The following is a 16,285-nucleotide window of genomic DNA, read 5'->3' as shown; positions in this document are numbered from 1 at the left end:
AATTCCCATGTGATTTTAATTTCAGTCTAACAATATAAATCTTCTAGGCACTAACATTATTCATACATGGCTTTTTCCATAAAGCTGAAGGATGTTTTGGGATTTTTTAACCCATTGCTATACGGCTGAGTAATGTCACTTTGTATGGTATCCCCTTTCTCTCTCCCACCGTTGAGTACTACAGTGCTAGGATACCTGTTAGGCGGCAGTACGCTTTATAAAAATGCCAAAGAATGATAAATACATGCCATTTCTAATGTCCCAGCTGACAGCAGAGTTGGATTTCCACCTCTTGAAATATAGTTTCTGTAATCTGTTTTTGACCATATACGTCATATCCATCTATGTGAGCAATGGATACAATACAAACCTTCTTCAGAAGCAGCAAACCATCAAAGAAATGTTAGCTGTTTTGAAGAGATTTTCATTCCTTAGTAGTAAGCACTTTTTACTGTTACTTCTTGAAGTGGGTGGAATCTATGGCGAGTGATGTTCCCAATTGTTCCTGGACAGGTAGCACTGGCCTTGAGGGGCCTCTGATTGAAAGGGAATGGACGGTGTCCCCTGTACTGTGGGACCAAGAGGGAGGCAGATAGCTAAATCGGAAACAAGCCTTCTTGCCAGGTTGCCCTGCTACCTGAAAGAAACGTGCAATTGTTTGGTCAGCAAATCTAAAGGCTGCATGGGAGCCAGTGTATGACTTTAATTGATGAGTCATGCAAGACTTCAGGGTGACTTGCATATTCACAGTGCTTTCAATAGTAGGCTAGGACCTCAAAACACTACAAAATACACAGCACATTTCCCCACTGTGCCAACCAGTATTCAGTGCTGTGACTGTCTGGTTACAGGCACTGACATCTGCATTTATCTCATTAGCCAATAGAGCTTTTGTAGCATAAACGATAGCAGTTCCCTTCAATTATTCTAACTTGTGAGTATTTTACATTGAAGGTGTGTGCTTTTTATTTTGTATGCGTTTGGCTGGGAGTGAAATGCAAACAAAAAAATTGCAGAATATTTAGTTCTTTTTTTTAGCCACATCTCTGACCACTTCACACCCTTGCTGCCCCACCCCATTCAATTCAATTAGATTCACCTGTTTGTAAAGTGCATGGCTACCCGACATTGCGCTTCACAACGTTGTCAAATCTAGCCGGAGTGAGGGTAAAAAAGATGGTATGGGGGAGGATACATTTTTAGTTCCTTTCGGAAACTCATGAAGTTGTCATCTTTTTTCAGCCTAATAGGCAAGGAGTTTCAGAGTTTAGGTGTAAGGTATGTGAAAGAGCGATCTCCACTTCTGGCTTGTAGGGACAACCAGAAGATCAAGTTAGTTGGACCTAAGGGCTCTGTTGGTATGATGGGGGGTGACCAGCTGATGGAGGATATGTGGGCCCACTTTGTGTTTTGCCTGATGTGTCCTATATAGTGCCTTGAATTGCATTCTGCATCTTATAGGCAGCCAATGGAGAGTTTTAAGCACTGCACGTGCTGATTGCATTTTCGGGATACCTAACAGTATTTGAGCGGCAGAATTTTGAATTATTTGAAGTTGATGGATGACTGAGATTGGGCTGCCCAGATAGAGTGAGTTGCCATAATCAAGGTTAGAAAGAATCAATACTTGACTCACAATTCATCATGACTCCAACAGGAGCCATTTCACGGTCTTGCTTAAGGCTCTCAGTAAGCCGAAACAAATGCCTGTGATCTTCTTTACTTGGGAGGCCATGGAAAGATATTTATCCAAAGTAATCCCAAGGCTAACTTCCAGCTTGCATGATGGATGTTCTCCTAGGGAAGAAGGCCAACTATTTTGGTACCAGAATATTGGGGTATTCTCAACTACCATGACCTCTGTTTTCTCCCCATATTTTTTAGGAAGCTGGTTTCCATCAATTCTCTAGGCCATTATTGAGTCTCATACCGTAGATGTTGTTTATATCAGTAATTTGCACTTGTGATCACAGTTACCATCTGAGGTAGCCCTCAACAGGTGCAGTACCACCAAGGCTGCGACTAAAAAGTGCCTTGTTTGTGTGCATTCAAAACCTTTTTGAAGAGTCTGGCAACTGTGCTTGGAGGATAGCTACTAACACAGTGGCTGGGTTGCTCTAACAAATAATTACATAGTTGAAAGCTTGCACTGGTCTGTCACTTTGGATCAGTTCTGTGTGGAATGAAAGATTGTATTTGCTGCTTTCTATGAGAGAGACTTGATTTCCTTGGCAAAATGGAAAAAAAGTGTTTAATCATTATGCCAGAGTATGCAACACTACGCTGAGCACAGAACAGAATGTTTTGTATCATGCATCGTTTAGGTCCTGAGGGTCAAGAAGTGTTTCAACAATTCAGATCTTTCTGATGAAGATGCCACATGGTTAAATGAATTTGAAATTTGCAATCCTTATCTTACCAACATTCGCTATCTACCCCAAAATTAGCACTGTATTGGAGCATTATCAGTTTGGAAAATGGATGCAGAGATTTGATTAATCTGTGGAGACTCTAAATGTCATTTTGGTTATTTATACAAAGAATGTCTTTGTTATCAATTCATGTTGGGCTGTGTGATTGAAATCACTAGGTATTTTTTACTGCAGAAAGATCATAAATTCACAAAGGAAGTTTTAACCATTGCTAAACCTATTGAAAATTCATGGCATGCCACAAAACACCAAAAAAGAGAATGTTCACATGAAAGGGGTGATGTTGACAGGATTAAGGTTGCAAAACTAAGACACTTAAAAAAGATGAATTTAAGGATTCTAAGAAATTTCAGGTCAAATGTTCCAGATGTAGTAGTGCCAATCATTTAGCCAATCTTGAAGATTGCCCAGATTGGAGAGTGATGTGCAAAAGTGTGGGGAAAGGGTCCTTTTACTAATAGCTTTAGATCTGTGATTGACAAGGGAAGAATGGGAGAAATAAATTACGTTTCTGAGGACAATTGTTATGGAATTGTACTGCAAGTGCAAGTAAATGATGAAGATAGATCTTTTGATGAAGGGCGCATTGGAGGTGTACCTGTTATAATTTTTTTTTAATGAGGAGCCAAGATTACTTTTATTCTAAAGGTTTTCTACAACTCTAACTTGAAAGCCAAGGTGAAACTTTTCAGACCTGATATAGGTCCGAAAGGCTATGGTAGTGTACTTAATAAGTTGTCGGGTTACTTCAGTGTTTGCATGGATTTCTATGGAGGGTCTGCTGCAAGAAAGAAACATGATCCAATAAAGGAAGATTTTCTCATAAGGTGGCTCTACCAGAAGGATTTGCTGGTTTATCTCGATCCAAATGAATTTCCATCTGTGAGATTAACGAAAAGATCAAACATCATCCATGATTCATCTGTAATCTCATGTTATGCGAAAGCTTTCCCAAATGTTTTTGAAAAAGAGTTGGGTTGTTTGAAAAATTATCTAAATTTTAATAAAATCCAGTCTATACCTGAAGTGAATATGGTGAGGAATGTTCCCTTGAAGGCCAAGGATGACTCGGCTCAAGAATGAGATAATTTGATCAAATTGTTAGAATTGGAGAAGGGGAAGGATCTGAATGGTTGTCACAAGTACTTATGGTAAAAAAGGTAAATGGAGAGGCGAGGTTGAGCGTTGACCTTAGGGAACTAAGCAAATGTGTGATAGCAGGTCATTATTCTCTGCCAAATATATTAGAAATGCTGTAATCTTTGGATAATGCCAAATATTTTTCTTCTCTAGATATAAAATCTACGTACGATCAGATTAGGTTTCATACAATGTTACAAGAGTTAATATCCTTTGTTACCCCGTTTGGCACTTTTATATATCTCAGAATACCATTTGGGTTAATTCCTGCTTCATCTGTTTTCCAAAAGGGCTGTGCAATGTGTGTTAAAGGATGTTCCTGTAGTGAAAATTTATCAAGATGGTGTATTATTGTTTGGTAGGAGTCAACATGAACATGATGGGTGGTTACATGAGGTTCTTTGTAGGCTGGAATCTAGTGGTCTTACCATTAAGTTAGAAAAATGCAAATTCAATGTTTACAACATTTAATATTTTAGGCATTATATTTATTCAGAAGGTATTCATCCAAAGTAGGATCACGTGAATGCCAAAAGTGACATGCTCTGTACTTCAAACAAAGAGGAGTTCCTAGGCATGGCTGAGTACTATAGTAAATTAGTTTCTAATGTTGCTGAGAAGTGTAAGAGTAAGGAGTTTGTTTGGGACCATTGTATGTAATTAAAGAATGATCCTTGATTAAGTGGATTAGAACCTGGTCAAAAACCATTTAATGACTAATGCCAGCTCTAAATCATGTGAGCTGTTCTTATGCAAGTAACTGATGGTTAAAAAAAGACTGTTTTGTTTATTTTGAGAGGTTTGAATGGTGAGGAAATTAATTATTATGTTATTGAAAAGGAAGCTTTTGCATATAATGGGCTGTACATATGTAAATAAATGTTTGTGGGAATTGTGTTTGAGATTAAGATGAACCATAAAGCACTGTAGGAGATATTTCCGAGCAAATATATTGATTTTGTATTGAACTCCTAAATCGGTGTAAGCACTTCAGAAATTGAATTTAATCTGAATTATGTTCCTGGTATGAAAAATGCATTAGCTGATTGTTTTTCAAGGTTATTTGATAAGGATGAAGCGGATGAACTTGGGAAATATATGATGATGTAATTTACTGTAAGGAACAAAAGGTTTGTGAAGGGATATGTGGGATCATATTTTAGGATGAGTGGTTGAAAGACTTAGAGAATGATCAAATCCTAGAAACGGTTATGGCTTTATTGGATTCTGGGTGAGTACACAGGAGAGCATTTGAAGAGAGCTGTAGAGGCTTTTGGAATGTGAAGGATGAACTTTCATTGAAAGATGGGCTTTTGTTAAGAGGTACTTTACCTATGAGCTTGCTAGATCACATTATTTCTACTGCACTTGAGAGCCATTTAGAAGTTTCTAAAAGAGAGGAAAGAATATGGGCTAATTACGGGTGGCCAAGTAGGGATTGATTGGTGGAAAACGATGGTGAGAGATGGTATTGAGTGCTTGAGTTATGATAAGATATTAAAATATAGAACTCATCCCATCGTGCCTTCTGGGAAGACATATCTTTGGACAAAATTGATCCTGTTCATATACCTGCCAAGGACCATTATGTTTTTAATTGCCTAGACAGGTACTCCAGGTGGCCAGAGAGCAAGATTGTAAATTTAATAGAAGCTCGAGTTACTACATTTCTTGGGGAAATGTTTGGCAAGGAGGGTTACCCATCCATTTTATAAACGCTTAATGGAGTACAACTTACTTCTAGGAAGATGAAGAAATCATATCATCTTAAAATTTATGACATGCTTGAGTGGTTCAATAGGGTGTTGAAAGAGACCATTCCGCATGCCATGGCTTGTGGCAAGTGCTGGAGGGAGAAACTGAAGGGTAAGGTAAAAGTGTACAGGTTGACTGTACATTCTACAAAAGGTGTCACTCCATTTGAGCTATTCAGAAGTAGGAAGCCAAACTTTTCAATCTGTCCTAGTTTGGTGAATAAAAGTAGTGGTTTTGCAGTTGATCTAGGATCAAGACTGAATGGATGGATAGGGAGGAGCATAAAGCTCTGGAAAGAAAAAGAGAGATTGATGACTGGAAAAGAGTCAAGGTAATTAAAGTACAAATTAGTGACTGAGTAAAACAAACTTTCTGTTTCATATGGGAATGTCTCAACATCCAGCAAATCATTGAAGTGGATTAAATTGTTCAAAATACTGTGAAAACTGAAGACCGCAGAATTTGTAATTTAGTTTGTCAAATGTAATTAGTTTCATGTTGGTCCAGTATGATCCAAGGAGAAAGAGATGTCTTTACAATCTGGAAGAGAATTGTCAGGCTCGATAGACTTTAAGCATAAGATTTTGTCTTCTTAATCTGAAGAAGAATTTTGAGGTTCAAAAAACTTTGTTTACAAGACGTTGGCAGCTGAGATGGAGATAAGAAGAAGCTCTAGAAAAAGTGTATATCCTTATTTCCTTAGAGACTATGTTGGGTTGATTGCAATCTAGTTCAATGCGATGATTTGTATCTCATTGATCGTTATTACAATTTCTTTCTCAATTTAGTCTTACATATTTGCTTTACTTTTGTTTTGTTTTGTGTTGCTATGGTTTAATGTGTGTGGTATTCTTATTATTCCTTGTGTGTAAGAATGTTCTCCTCTATTAGTTTTTCGAATATTATGATGTCTGGAGAAGAGTTGAGGAGGTGGTAGAGTGACGTTTGCTGCCTGAGATCTTTTTCCTGTTGCTCAATGAAACCTCTGAGAAACTGACATCCACTGGGGTATCCTTCATTAAAAGAGGGAAGCCTGCTTTGACGCTGCCATGCTGTAACTGCTCTGTGAGGGAGCACAGCTTGTACTGCTGTTGACCTGTTTGTGCCTGTCCTGTAAAGGGGTAAGCTTGTGGTGCCCTAACTAAATATGCCCTCTGAAGATGGGACGGGTGCACTGTTTCAGCCCAAGATGTGCCTGCTCTAAGAAGTAAGGGCAGATGGAGTTTGCAGAGTTGCACTGCGTGGAATTCTGCAGAGTTGCAAAAAAACTCCGTGGAATTCCGCGGAATGCGTGCTTACCCACCTTTAGTATTTTTAGGTAATACATTCAGAGATATTTTTCATCGTACACTGTTTGCAAGGTAAGCCATAAAATTATCAACCAGAGAAAAAGCTGCTATAAAAATAAAAGCTACGGACATGTGAATTAAGATATTTATTTGTTGTTGACACCATAGATAGGGTGACCGACCAGACGTCCCCGTTTTCCCAGGACAATCCCCGTTTTTGGGGAAGTGTCCCCGTGTCCCGACACTTTTCTCCAAGTGACACAAATGTCCCTGTTTTCAAACAGTGTCCCCGTTAAACACAGAAATGTCCCTGTTTTTCATTGTTCCGGTTGAGCATGCGCGCGCATGCTCTCTTTGCACTGTTTACGGCATGTGTCGTCACTGAGGTGAGCGCTGTAGCAAGAAGGGAAATCCTTTGAAGAGAGACATTTTACACGCAGCGCCACCTACGTCGTGCCAGCCAAAGTTTCTACTTTGGATAAAACAATATTTCTTCATCCTGTTGCTTGTATTCATAGCCATACAAACTTTTCAGTAGCCCTTATGCATACCGTGCAAGGATTAATGCATTGCTCATTGCATGTTTTATTCATAAGCAATTGATGCATGCTCTGTGTTCTCCATATCAAAGCTATGACTTGACCTTTTGACTGACCTTTCAGATCACGGCAAACTGTTTAGCTGGAAAGGACTTAAAGGAGCAGGGTTAACGCCTGTGGGAGAGGCGAGCAGCGCTGCTCGAGCTTTTTGCTTTTTGCTCAGGTCTTCACACTATTGCACTATGAGATGATACCAATGGCTAGAGTGCTCTATACATACCCCAGTAAGGTAACATGACATCCCAGCAGTGACTACGCAAATGTGGGAGGACTGTGTGGTCGGCCAGCCTTTGCCACCCTTAAGACCCTAAGGTAGTAATACCTGGAGAGAAGATTTTTTTGTACATTGGTCCATGGATGCCATTTGGCAATTCAGCATTCTGCAGTTTACCTCCCATGCTTTTCTGTCATGAGCAACTAAGCAACATTGGTGAGATGTACTTTATGTGGTGCTGACGTGCAGCTATAGAAACGAGCATTGATAAAGCTAGTAAATCTGGCGTTTGCTAGCCTGTGATGTTTTATTGATTTTTGGCAAATATATGCTATAGTCCTTAAAAGTGTAAGTGTAATAAAAAGTACTAATGCTGCTGTGTGAAGGAGAGGGTTGCCAATAAAAGACAGCGGATTTGTTGTCTGTAATGCTTCATCTCGGTCTGTGGAGGGAGCTGTAATTGTAGTCCTTGTCTATGACAGCTGTCAAATAGTCCTACTTTTATGTCGATGGTTACTGCAAACCGTAGTCCTACTTCTATGTCTATGACCTGTCCCCGTTTTTTGTTTTGAGAATCTGGTCACCCTAACCATAGAGCATGCAAGATTCAGCGGCACATGAATTAAAACTTTACTCATATAAACAACGGCACTGTGTGGCTACTGTACTGAAGCATTTGTGTATATAGTATAATATTTGATCTGCCATTCGTTTAACAGCATTAAAAGCACATTTTTCTTCCACAATTTTCTGCTTCCAAGGACGCTTGCATCTGGCATCTACACACGCTCTCATTTATATTTACAGAAAGGTCCTTCTGCTGCCAGGAACCACCGAAGGCTTTTAAAAACTGACCTTCTCTCCCCCACCCTTTAAAGGTCAGTTCACAGTGGTGGCTTTTATTGATACGGAAACTACTGATGAGTTGTACATAAAGAATTGGGCGCAAGGTTTAGGCAGCAGAGCTGTGATCTGGTTGGGAGCTCCTTAAGGTCTCGTGCATGAAGACCCGCGTGAGTGATTGCAGTTCACTGGGATACGAAGTCCAGCTGTGAGTGCCGGAGGAGTTTCAGCACTGACCGCTGCTTTTGTCCATCTGACAGAGACCCTTGGCTCGAGTTCTCGTGCCTAGGTGCTCAGCAGGTACTGCTGTTAATATTTCCACGGAGGGAGTACCTCGTACAGCGTCCTCCCTGAGTATTGGATCAGCTGCTGTAATGAACACACGCAGCCTCACAGGCACCCGTACAGCGCAGTAAGAACAGTAACTGGCAGCACACAGTTTCCTTTCACAGTGTAATGTGCTGTGAGGGTTGTGAGCCGTTTGTTCGCCATTCACAGTGATACGGGGTCTAGCATGGCGCGCATCTCAGCAGGCAAGCATCCCTCACTACCTCATGGGACGTTCAGAGTTAGAAAGAGTAACAGCACTTGGAGTTCACCCCCCACACTTACTAAGGAGAAGTGGTGTTCCACTGCTGTTGTGTCATGAAAAAATAAAGGATATATCAAATGGATGTGGATACCAGGCCCTATAAACCCGGGACTGTTTGACAATATTTGATGTGAGATCTCTACAGTCTTTTGGAATGCACCCACATCCTGTAGGGGCAATCTACCAGCACTGAAACATGCTGCCGAAAAGAGACGCCCCACCCTACTGTTTTCAATCTTGTGGTAGGGAGACTCCACTTTTAATAAAGATCTGACAAATGATAACATTACCGTTGACATAGGGGACCTTACCCAACCTGGGCGACCTATACCTAAGAGGGTCTTCCGTCAATGAACAGGTGTACTCGCGGATGCTTCCCAGTGCTAGATGTGAAACCCACTGATGAAGGACACACAAGGAGTGAGGGTTCAGCTTTCGATCCCAGTGTGTAGATGTCTGCTAATACTGTTCTTCCGGGAGTGTTGTATCTCCTATAGGTTTATGTATGTTCAGAGGGTACAGCAGCCCTTTAACTCTACTCTCGCGCTGCCTTCAGTGTATTTGCTACCTGTGTTGTACCTGTGCTGTATGTGGGAGAGAATTGAAAGATGCTTGTTCTGCCACGGCCACCGGTCCTTTGCCTAGTCTTTATGTTATGAGAGGTCGAGCTACTACAGTCTACGTTATACCTTTATGGTGTTATGAAGCTGGGTATGAAACTTTACACTGCATAAAAGACAGATTGATTTGCATTGCCAATGCTGGTTTCAATGGGTGATGTGAAAATACTTAGGGCGTCATTTAGATCATGGTGGACGGTAAATAAATCCCATTATATCCTATGGAATTATATTTCAGTGGACGGGATATCCGTCACCGTTGTGATGGAGTAACCCGACCGCCGAGATCTACACCAGGCCCTTAATTCTCACAAAACATGTCAGAAGAATTTACTTTTAGCTTTATGTGTAAAACGGGCAGATTTTTAAGCGGACAACATTGTAAAATTATAAAACACATTTGACAAGTGTCTTCATGCCGTGTATTACACTTATATCATATGTCGTGCAGCCAATAGGAGGCTTGTGAAATGCTAAATAGAATATAGTACCTGACTTTCTGCCTTTGTTCATTGAAGCAGTCATGGGGGTTAGAAGCCATAGGCAGTCTTTCAGTTGTGAGCATCTCACTGCTAAGACTACATTAACACCCTTTGGAAACCAGCGCTAGAGATGAAAACACAATATGCTGGCACCTCTCTCCGCTGGCCAATCCCGGACTAGACAGATGTTGGGTCGATGCGCGGTTACAGCACCACTGTCAACAGGTACAGCACAGCCGCATGTGCTGCCCCGCGAGGGCTACACACCAGAAAAAGTTCAAATACAATAAAACCAAGCGCTATACTTTTTCCTGAAAGCGCCTTGCAGATCAGCAGTTGTGCACACTCGCGCTTGCTCCTTGGCTCTATCAGCTGGAGCAGAAGCTTGGGAGGGAGGGGTCTGAGGGGTCATGAGTCAGCTGTTGGGCTGCCAAGGGGAGCTGCTGCAAATAAACTGTCAGCCAATCAATAATCAGGCACCGCAGAGGTTAACAAGAATCAATAATCAGGCACGGCAGACGTTAACAAGAATCAATAATCAGGCACCGCAGAGGTTAACAAGAATCAATAATCAGGCACGGCAGACGTTAACAAGAATCAATAATCAGGCACCGCAGAGGTTAACAAGAACTGGAAAATCACAAGACGTGGAGCCCCTGCATTCATATCTAAGTGTGTAAAACCGCTTCCATTGCAGAAGCTTGCTACGACATCGGATAGGTCCAATGTCCTATGACCGGATTTCGGTCGACATCGGATAGGTCCAATGTCCTATGACCGGATTTCGGTCGACATCGGATAGGTCCAGTGTCCTATGACCGGATTTCGGTCGAAATCGGATAGGTCCAGTGTCCTATGACCGGATTTCGGTCGACATCGGATAGGTCCAATGTCCTATGACCGGATTTCGGTCGACATCGGATAGGTCCAATGTCCTATGACCGGATTTCGGTAGACATCGGATAGGTCCAATCTCCTATGACCGGATTTCGGTCGACATCGGATAGGTTCAATGTCCTATGACTGGATTTCGATCGACATCGGATAGGTCCAGTGTCCTATGACCGGATTTCGGTCGACATCGGATAGGTCCAATGTCCTACGACCGGATTTCGGTCGACATCGGATAGGTCCAATATCCTATGACCGGATTTCGGTCGACATCGGATAGGTCCCATGTCCTATGACCGGATTTCGGTCGATATCGGATAGGTCCAATGTCCTATGACTGGATTTCGGTTGACATCGGATAGGTCACATGTCCGATGACCGGATTTCTGTCGACATCGGATAGGTCCAGTGTCCTATGACTGGATTTCGGTCGACATCGGATAGGTCCAATGTCCTATGACCGGATTTCGGTCGACATCGGATAGGTCCAATGTCCTATGACCGGATTTCGGTCGACATCGGATAGGTCCAATGTCCTATGACCGGATTTCGGTCGACATCGGATAGGTCCAATGTCCTATGACCGGATTTCGGTCGACATCGGATAGGTCCAATGTCCTACGACCGGATTTCGGTCGACATCGGATAGGTCCAATATCCTATGACCGGATTTCGGTCGACATCGGATAGGTCCCATGTCCTATGACCAGATTTCGGTTGACATCGGATAGGTCCAATGTCCTATGACCGGATTTCGGTCGACATCGGATAGGTCCAATATCCTATGACCGGATTTCGGTCGACATCGGATAGGTCCTATGACCGGATTTCGGTCGACATCGGATACGTCCAATGTCCTATGACTGGATTTCGGTCGACATCGGATAGGTCCAGTGTCCTATGACCGGATTTCGGTCGACATCGTATAGTTCCAATGTCCTATGACCGGATTTCGGTCAACATCGGATAGGTCCAATGTCCTATGACCGGATTTCGGTCGACATCGGATAGGTCCAGTGTCCTATGACCGGATTTCGGTCGACATCGGATAGGTCCAGTGTCCTATGACCGGATTTCGGTCGACATCGGATAGGTCCCATGTCCTATGACCGGATTTCGGTCGACATCGGATAGGTCCCATGTCCTATGACCGGATTTCGGTCGACATCGGATAGGTCCAATGTCCTATGACCGGATTTCGGTCGACATCGGATAGGTCCAATGTCCTATGACTGGCTTTCGGTCGACATCAGATAGGTCCAGTGTCCTATGACCGGATTTCGGTCGACAAACGTGGAATCAGATCAGTGGCATAGCATTAGCCCCCTCGGCCCCTGCAGTGCAAGGGGGGCCCAGCTCCAGGGGGTCCCCTACAACACTGTGCACGGGGGCCTGAGAGCTCCTGACTGGGTCCCGAGCACGAGAGGCACCATCCATGCACTTTGCAGGGGGTCCCCTCAAGTTTTGTTATGCCACCAAATGATGTGATACCAATCTTGCATTTGGAAGGGATGCCTACAACACGCGTCTACCGAATACAAAATCGGAATTCCTTCAGAATCCCATTTTAGGAGTCAGAAAACCATTTCCGGAACCTAAAAGTGGTACTTTTGCAACTGTTAAAATGCTTCGTACATCTGGACCTTAGATAGTTAACAGAGGGCGGTAGAGGAAAGCTGCCAAAGAGAAGAAACATTTTCAACATGGCCTGGTATCACCACAACGAAGATGAGATGGAGTCAGAGAACTCACAAAGGAAACGTAAAATATCATGGGATATGAAATGCTCACACCGAGAAACAGTTTGAAGATTGAAATATGCAGAAAGTCTAATTTGAAGATAATTCACACAGATTTTTTATGCTTTCTACAATCACCAAGGTAACACATAAGCGCTTAGGAAAAGCACCTCTGATCATCTCCCCTGAACTTATTCAAATTCAAAACGCAATAGAATGTGCTTCAAAACATAAACTGAACTATAATATTTAAACTATATATTAACAGCAAACAATAAAAAAAATATGTTAATCTATAGCCTCTGTAGAAAAAAAGGGGATTTAAGGCCCAGCAAATTTTAAACTCAATGTTTTAGAGTATAATATGTTTTTCAATCTAGATACTAACAGCTAAAAGAAAAATAGATTGGAAAGATTAAACGCCTAGAACTTCCTTTCGACTGAGTGGGAAGAATGCAACAAATTGCTGTTAGCAATAGGTGGAGGTTGTGGCTAGAGTGGTGATTGGACCGTGGGATTTGTGCTGCTTGTTTGCTTCCCAATCGGCAGGGTCAGTGGCTAGCGTGGTGATTAGACCACTAGACCTGTGCTGCTTGCTTCTTCCCAGTAGGTAGAGGCAGTGGCTACAGTGGTGTTTGAACCGCAGGATTTGTGCTGCTTGTTTTATTCCCCATTGGCTAGGGCATTGACTAGACTGGAAGTTGGACCCCTAGACCTGTGCTGCTTGCTTCCTTCCCCACAGGCGGGGGCAGTCTCTAGAGTAGTGATTGGACCGCTGAATTTGCACGGCTTGTTTTCTTCCCAAAAGGCAGGGGCAGTTGTGAGAGTGGTGATTTGATCACTAGACCTGTGCTGATTGCTTCCTTCCCCACAGGCGGGGGCTGGAGGAGAGTAGGGTCTGCTTTCTATGTTCACCCCCACTTTTTGCTTTTGCTTTACTGGTTTTCGACTTAGATGTGGCTGTGGGCCTGCTAATCAGACCCACAGCCCTGCTGTTCTCTCTCTAAATTAATACTATGTACTTTAGGTGCATAACCCATTTGGATAGGATCACCTTATTGGCCCCTGTACAGTGTACCCTAGGTACCCAGGGCATAGGTGTACCCTAGGCCTACCAGGGGCTGCAGCATGTATTATGCCACCCCTGGCCTGGCCTTCCATTTTGACACAACTGGCTGATCATTCAGCTGGGGCAAGGTCGTGTAATCACCCCTTGCTTAGGTGTAGTATTCCTATACCTAACTTACATATAGACACATGTGTACCTATCAGTCACTCCTATGGCAGGCCTTGACAGTCCTGGAGGCAGAGTGCTTGGTAACATGTGAGATGGTGCTCTAGCATGAGCTGAGCCTGTCTGCAGCTTTCGGAACCTTGTCCTTATAGCTGTTCTATGATATAGCCTACCATATACTCTTAAAGTGCCTTATAATCTTAGACGGTTATGGTAACTATGGTTTGGCTTTATCGAAACATGTCGTGTAAGGTGTCTAACACTGTGGAATAATACCCCCATGCCATTTCTGGACATGAGAATATTATTCCCCCCTTCTAGAGGGAAAGACATGTTAAAATCATACTTCAACTGTTAGCCTCTGACCAAAGCCTCAGCATCACAAAATGGATGCTGCTGCCACGACACAAGTCTGACCTCCTGCAGCTGGGAGTGATCCCAGCCAGGGAGGCCTGGACAATAGGTTTCCTGCTTGGGGAGGTGCTAGCACCTCCCCAGACAACCTTTAGTGTATTGTGTGATAAATAAAATATTACGCTCTATGTATTTCAGAATATCAATAGGATCATGCATAAAGCAAGAGGCTGATTCTGTGGTATCAGGTTCTAAAAGGGCTTTATTCCAATAACTCGAGTCAAAGGGAGAATATTACCATCACCAAAAAAGGATCTGGAAAGGGACTCAAAAGTATTCTCAATATTCTCAAAACATTATTCACAGAGTACAGTATATATACATTTCTCAATTGTACGTAAGCAAAAGAGCAAGAGAGAATGAGATAAGAGCATGTGGGCGTGTAAGTAGGCGTGAAGGTGGGTGTCCATGTGGGCGTCCACTTGATGATAATTGGTAATTTGTCATGTGTGGGTGGATACCTGGAGGGTGTTGCGTGATCTGCTGGAATTGTACTGGAACTTTGCCTTACTTGTGCTCAACTCGAGCATGACGTGTAACTGACGTGGGGAGGGTTGCTATGCAACCGGACAAGTCTGGAAGTGAGGCCTTCAGTTAGTGAGGCCTTCAGTGTCAAGACGACCAGCACATCTTGTATTATCTGATATCCGATGTCTGGAGCAGGGACTGATTTGTGACATAGGTTGCTCATCACCAAGAGCCGATGTGGCATCTATTTCTTCATTTACTTCATTTACTGCAGAAGCCTTACATGGGGGCTATGGGCTTTTTACTGACGTGAGCTTTGCAATCTCACAAAGAGAGACAGTAGGGCTGGGCTCCCTCCTTGCAGATGGGTCGCGTTCATTCCTCCTTCACCAGGCAAGAATGTGGTTTCAGTAAGAGTAAGCAGATAACCGTGCTCAATACTGTCTCGACACCTCGGTCGGGGCCCCTTTGGCTGAGGCCCAAGTGTGCAAGGCCAAGGATACGTAGCTGTAGCTTTCAGAGCGTTCTGAGGCATGAAACCTCTTTTTGGCTCTGGCTGAGCCATAAACATGGGCTTCATGAAAATGCAGGAAAACATGATGAAAAACGTGTAGGCCTCAATACAGATTTGTCGTTTCTCTCATGGGAGACTGGATGATGGCAGGCCACGTTATAGCATAAGCATCATGATAGAAAGGCCATGGAGGGGAAATACATAGGTTACATGTATGTGCACATAAGCGTTCGGGGGGGGCACATGGGGACACATAGGCCTCATAGATTTTTATTTTCCTCATTCCCTCCTTGTACCTTAGTGAACCCCCTATGTAACGTCTATTTTCATGAGACAGTCGATCTGTTCTTGCAGCATTATTTTTCCATTTTCAATGCTTTGTAAATAGGGATGTGGAACACATGCAGTAGCACACAGGCCACAAATGGCCGGGCCACACTGCAGACATAGGCAACAACTGAATATCATTAATAGTATCAACCCACAGACGGTCAACACTTTCCATCCCCAAGCCGATATTAATCCCCAGAGCCAACCGGACCATGTCCACGTGCCTGGGTCTTGATGTATGTTTTGGGCAATCTTGTGGAGCCTTGTTATTGCTTTGTATTCTTTGGCATCACCGTTGATGGATGTCATTAAGGCAAACCATGCTCCGCAAGAACCATTATGGGAGAACGGAAAAGGAAAAAGAGGCAACACTCCCTTTACCTTCTGATACGGGGGAAATCGGCCACAGACCCAGCAGTCTGATGTGAATGGTGCAGTATCTGAATAAAGGTATTGTTGCGTAAGGCAAGTCGATATGATAGCTCATAGGATGGCAGATCACTAAATGTGTGCTTTATGGTATCATTAGTGGAGGAGTATAAGAGTGAGGCAATAGGAGGAAAAATAGCATGTGGTATTAAGCTGATACATATTATCGTGATGCACATCTTGCTCTTTTTATCAATGTTATTGTCCAAGATCTTATGCAAGCCAGAATACATGTTCAACCGCTTCACCACCTAGTGGACTTAATTGATCAAACGGGTTCTGACTTTTTAGATCTAAGTT

General features: G+C 42.9%; 1 protein-coding gene across 1 annotated transcript in view; it reads left to right on the top strand.

The window, feature by feature from the left end:
- The window catches only part of LOC146863663 (long-chain-fatty-acid--CoA ligase ACSBG2-like), a 309,705-nt gene that overhangs the window by 168,435 nt on the left and 124,985 nt on the right, over nt 1–16,285 (top strand). The gene's annotated exons all lie outside the window — the stretch shown is intronic.

This window comes from Triturus cristatus, chromosome 2_1, assembly GCF_964204655.1.
Source record: "Triturus cristatus chromosome 2_1, aTriCri1.1, whole genome shotgun sequence".
In the NCBI taxonomy this organism is placed as follows: Eukaryota; Metazoa; Chordata; class Amphibia; order Caudata; family Salamandridae; genus Triturus; species Triturus cristatus.
Note: the sequence above shows the minus strand (reverse complement) of the source record. Positions and strands in the feature narration are given on the sequence as shown.